At 37.8% G+C, this 6,478-nt stretch overlaps 1 pseudogene; it reads left to right on the forward strand.

Moving 5' to 3' along the window:
• Positions 1-301: 301 nt before the first annotated feature.
• LOC149777108 (U5 spliceosomal RNA) lies at positions 302-346 on the forward strand (annotated as a pseudogene).
• The last annotated feature ends 6,132 nt before the right edge of the window (positions 347-6,478 follow it).

Below are 6,478 nucleotides of genomic sequence, written 5' to 3' on the forward strand. Positions count from 1 at the left end.
CCCCCTGCCTTTTCCACGACAAGAAATATAGAAATATTAATTAGTATCCTTTCTACCAGTATAAAGAAAATAAATGGGTTTCACTGAAATTCAAAATAGCCAATAGCAAAATGACACTGTATATTGAAAACTATGACCCTTTTGGATCTTTGTAGACATAACCATTCCACTATCGTCTTTACAAAAGCATTTGGAAAGTTCAAACTATTTCTCTTCAAAATAAAGCGTGAAAGTATAATGATTACTCTGGTTTCTCTTCACATCGTATTAATCTTTCGCCTTTTAGTAACTCTGGTTTCTCTTCACATCGTATTAATCTTTCGCCTTTTACTAAAGATTACCTGGATACAAAAGGAAGGTAAGCAGTGATTCAGGAGCAAGTGGAATTCAGCTGGGAAGCCGAACCGTTTGGTGAGTCCGTTCTAATCTATCTCTTTATTCTTCCTTACACGACATTGCCACTTAAATATCACAGCCCCTTTAAGGACCCTGTCGCAACACACATCACCACTACACATTAAATTCTAACGTTTACCGTATATCAGTACAAATAAGCATACTGTTTCACTCATACAAGATGAACAGCGAAGAGGTATGTAAGCAATTCTTACCCAAGCACGCCTTCACCGAAACGGAAGAAGGCAGACTTTTCACCGCAGAAAGATGGGACTATGTCCAAGCGGTAGATCTGTCCCAAGTCCATGCGGCGGAAAGACCGGCAACCCCCGAAATCCTCGGGGCACTAGCCGCCAGGGGAGTAACTCTCGAAAACATCGATTTTATCACAAATATAGGAAGAGGGATTATGCTGATCTATCCTAAAAACAAAACCAAAATAATCAATTTTGAGAGTTTTACTATAAAAGGGAAGACAGTCCTGATCACGACACCACCACCCATAACTAGGTTTACAAAAAGAAAATTCATAGACATACACATTACCAGATAACCAAATGAGTTCCCTATGGACTTGTTTAAGGAGGGAGTTGAAGCCAGACTGGGTGTCGGAATTTGTAAGGTTAGGTGGGAGACATTGCGGGGGTTCCCGACAGTGAGAACTGGAAAGAGAATAGTGCAGATTGATTCTGCAGACGTAGATAGAGTGCCAGAGTTTTTTAAGGTACATGGTTTCGTGGTACACTCGTGGTACCCAGGGTGCAATGTCACACGCCCCTGCCTCACTTGCGGAAAAAAGGGCCACGTGAGGAGAGATTGCAGAGAGGCAAACGGACGTGGTACATATGCGGCGGCGGTGTCAAGAAGTGATGATCTGTTCGGACACATCTCCGACGATGGTGGCGATTCTGATCATGAGCCGGACCAGGAGGCTGTCAGCATGGAGCAGCCCCAGCCCCCAGCAGCTCCAGAAAAGGAGGAGGAGGAGGCTATGCAGAGTGAGGAGGAGGCGGCGCTGGAGGACGAACACGATGGTAAACGGGCGGAGTCGGGCAGTGAAAGTGTAACCGAAACAGATTACCAAACTGTAGAACCACGAAAGAAACGAAAGAATCAGAAAACCAAGCAATCCGAATTAAATGGAACCAGGCCCCCAAAAAACAATGACAAGGAACAACAAAGAGGAAAACAACCTATATCAGACCCCACCAAAATCGTCAAAAGCAGCCTCACGCGAAATCAGCGTGCAACAACCAGCAAAACTCATATGCCCGCACAAGAGCAAGAAGCAGCACCAACAACAAGAAGCAGCACTATCAACTAAGCACATAAATACAACAACCACCAAAAACAAGGATCACCCAAACACTACACCAACAAAATACAAAACAATAACTAAAACACCAACCAAAAGCCATAACCGCTAACAAGCCACCACACACAACCACTGCCAAAACTCATAATGCAGAATAAACACTCAGTAACCCTTATATTCTTTTTCTATGGAAATGGAGCAAGAAATACGCATTCTATCTCTAAATTGTAATGGACTAAACCATGATAAAGCCAAACAACTCGTACATTTTGCAAGAAATTATCACATTATCCTATTACAGGAAATACACGACATAAACATTCAAGTAATACAATACCTGGAAAACAATTTGGATGCTACACTCATAGTACAAAAAGATCTAATTAACCCAAGATCAGGGGTAGCTAAATAAGAACATAAAAAATAATAAATGGAAAAACTACAACATACCCGACACACTAAAAGGTAGGGTATTACACATTTTTATTAACAGCATACACATAATTAACATATATGCACCAGGAAATAAAACACATAGGAGACACTACTACCAAACCTTACAAGAATACCTAAGAGAATTCAACCTCGAACACATGTTGATAGCTGGAGATTTTAACTGCACTATATCAGACCTGGACCGGAAGGGAGGAATGTCTGAATTTGACAAAGAACTTGCCCCCACCGTATCCAACCTGATAGAGGAACACTCACTAACAGATTCATACAGATTCAAAAATCCAAAAGGGAATCAATTTACATATCACTATAAAAACGATGGAGCCTCGAGACTAGACAGAATATATGTAGATGACCAAAACAAGGAAAATATAATAAACTCTGAAATCCTCCCTTTTAAACTAGCGGACCATAATGCTACTTCTGTAGTAATAAAAACCCGAAACCCACACAAGTGGGGAAGGGGTCAATGGAAATTAAACAATCAGTTACTACAGTTGGAAACATACCAGCAGGAAATTGCCCATATTTTGACCAACCACGATATACACTGCAATAATATAATAGAAGAATGGGAACAAAAAAAAAAAGGATATTAAAAATATCTCCCAATCATATGCACTCTCCATAGCAAAAAACAAAATGTACATTGAGAGGGAATGTCATTATACTATCCACCACCCTGAATCCACAAACAAAGATATACAAACGGCAAAAAGCGTCCTACATACACTGAAAGAAAAAGAAGAAATAGGAAATAGACTCAGAGCTGGTAAATTCCACTACATTTACAAAGAAGGGAGGCACCTATATAGGAAAGAGGAGATTAGAAAAGGTTTGGAACGAAGCATCACAGAATTAAAAGAAGGAGAAAAAGTCCTAAAACATAAAACAGAAATACTAGACTATATACATCAATTTTATGCAAATCTATACCAATCACAAAAAATACCAACATCAAATATAACACATTACATGGAAAATGTAAACTTTCCGAAACTAAGCCAGGAGAATACAGACCTATGCGAAAACCCCATCACGGAACAAGAAATAATAAACGCAATCAACCAACTAAACAAGGATAAATCCCCGGGATTAGACGGACTAACCGCTGAATTCTATAAGACTTTCCAAAAACTACTAGCACCATTATTATGTAAGATCTTCAAGGAAATTTTCAAACAAAAAGAAATGTCCCCAAGCATGAAACAAGGACTAATCACGCTAATTTACAAAAACAAAGGGAATGCCAATGAATTAACAAATTGGCGACCAATCACTCTACTAAACACAGATTATAAAGTACTAAGTAAAATACTGGCCAGTAGAACCACCACTACACTTAACGATATAATCAATATAAATCAAACATGCGGAGGTGATGACAAAAATATTCTAGACAACACCTTATCAATCAAAACCATTATAGACTTTATTGAGAGCCAAAAGGATACCGGAGCGATGATCCTAATAGATCAAGAAAAGGCTTTCGATAGGGTTGAAAAAAATTACATAACTGAAGTCCTAAAGCGTTTTAATTTTGGACCGATTTATAAAGAGTGGATAGAAATCCTGTATAACAACATATCAGCAGTAGTACAAACTAATGGCGCGATTACAAACAAATTCCCGATAGAGAGATCGGTGAGACAGGGATGCCCTTTATCCATGTTACTCTATGTAATGGGCATCGAAGCGCTAAGAATCAAAATACAGAGCAATGAAAACATCAGAGGGATACATATTCCTAACCTAAAAGAAGAAATAAAGATGCTACAGCACGCGGATGACTGTACCAATTTTATAAAAGACACAACCTCATATAAACATCTAATGCAAGAATACTACAACTATGGAAAAGCATCCGGATCCCAGATAAACGATGGGAAAACCGAAATCTTGTTACTCGGGAACTGGCGTGGAAACTATCCAGGTTTACCACCTGACAAAATAAAGAAACACGTTAAAACACTCGGCATTATTTTTGGAAAAAACGCGAAACACTTAAACTACCTAAATGTACTAAACAAACTAAAAAGACAATTACTTTTGTGGAGCTCGCTGTATTTTAACCTAATCGACAGAGCCCACATAGCTAAAACATACCTTTTTAGTAACATATGGTATGAGTTTAGTGTTATAGACTTTGATATGCAGTACATTAGGAAATTCGAAAAGGTAATATACCAGTTCATATGGAATGGGAAAATACACAAACTAAGTAAACAGACACTGCAAAGAGAAAACAAGAAAGGGGGGCTTAACATCCCTATTCTTGCTATCAAACAAACGGCAAACATCATTAACAGAATACAAAAATTACAAAACCTGGACGGAAGACCATGGAAAAACATATATGTTTATTTCTTTGGATATATCTTAAATAATTTCCCAGAAATATATAAAAATAACAAACTAACAAAGAAACTCAAACCCCAAACATCGCATATAAAATAAAAAACACAATCATAGAATACAGAATTAACAAAGAAATATGGAGCTTACAGGAAGAAAAAACATACGGATACTTACATAACATTTATACAAACCAACACAAAACACAAATAGAACATCTACACCCAGACCTAAACTGGAAACCAATCTGGGAGAAATGGGGTAAAATAAAAAACACCAACACTCAAACAAGATTATATCTATACCTACACGATGCATGGTGGACAGGAGAAAAAGCCTTCTTTAGGAAAATCGTCCCATCCATACCAAAATGTATCTTATGCAACACTCAATACGATAGCAAACGACATCTAATTTTATATTGTCCAAATACAAAAACACAAAGGGATGCCATTAAACAGGAAATAAAAAATTCAATAGGGAATTTCCAGACAAAACAATTATTGTACACGGACAACATAGAGGATAAAAACTTATATGATGAGATAATTCAATACATAAATAATATCGTGCAAATTAGAAACGATAAAATATGGACTACCAAGCCATCCGAATAACATCCAACATGTACAAAGAACTAACACATACACACACGCATACATTAAAACAGTAGGCAGAAGGGGCAGCGGGCATAACTCTATTAAAGAGTTTATCCCAACGGAAACCCAAAACCCCATCCTGCGATCACAAACTAACCATAATCAGGACTGTCTAGCATTATATATAAAATTCACCACCAAAACCATTTATCAACCAATTACGAAATTAAACAACACAGAAACAGTACACAGAGGAGGCGGTAGCCAAAAACCCTATTAAGGAGTTTATCCCAATGGAACCAAACCATCTCCAGCTGTGACTGTCTTATTTTGTGCAGATCCAATCCCTCCACCTATACATGTACGGTAAACCTGGCCATACTACAAAAACAACTATTTCATCCCGACTAGCGAATATAGCTATAGGCATATAACAGAAACAGATGTGAGGGCTAGAGAATTAACTCTCTTCAAGAGTTTATCCATAGGGAATCTCAGTCAACACATCTGTAACTGATACCCTCTCCCCCCCCCCAAACACAAAATAAACAAAGACCCACCAGAATATACAACGCTCGCTAAACAGATATGGCCTGCTGGATAAAGTCGAGGAAAGAGACTGTCTAAATAGAGTCCATGAAGGTCCTGTCTGTACAAAATCCCACCGAAAACAACAATACAATAACCTAACCAGCCCACACACATCATTTCTATCTATAGGAACCCAACAATAAGCAGATAAGTATGCACAACAACAAAGTAAACTGCGTACATGCATACACAAACACAAAAAACCACACAAAATAAAAATAAAACAAAACTAAAAAGTCCAATTTTTTAAAAGAATACATCTATTTTCATTTTTATATATAAGAAAAACAAACAAAAAAGGAAGAAATTATAACTAAATATGATTAACCTCCTAAACAATACATCATATAATGAACCTGAATCCAAACTATCCCAGTAAAACCCTTTCTAGCTGATGTTCACACGAATCTTGGAACAATGACTACCAATGATTAATTACACCCCAGCCGGGATATCAATCAAACAATTCTCCAAGTACAGATAGACCTACACCACAGGGACTAAAACCAAGACTACCGTGCCACTAGTGAAAACTAGATAGTTAACCCAAAACTCTTAAGATATGATCTAGATATTGCCAGTCTATACACAAAATCAAATGCAGTTACAACACAACACACACAAACAGCACCACACCGGACTTTAATGACTATGGCAAGTCACTCAAAAATAATAACGATAACGAAATGGGGATGGGAACGGAAACTTTTACCCTGAACTTTCGTAAATGGAAAACGAGTACGATCCTAAGTTTCATGCATGTCGG

The sequence above is a fragment of the Sinohyriopsis cumingii genome, chromosome 18 (assembly GCF_028554795.1).
Source record: "Sinohyriopsis cumingii isolate HCF-2022 chromosome 18, ASM2855479v2, whole genome shotgun sequence".
Lineage (NCBI taxonomy): Eukaryota > Metazoa > Mollusca > Bivalvia > Unionida > Unionidae > Sinohyriopsis > Sinohyriopsis cumingii.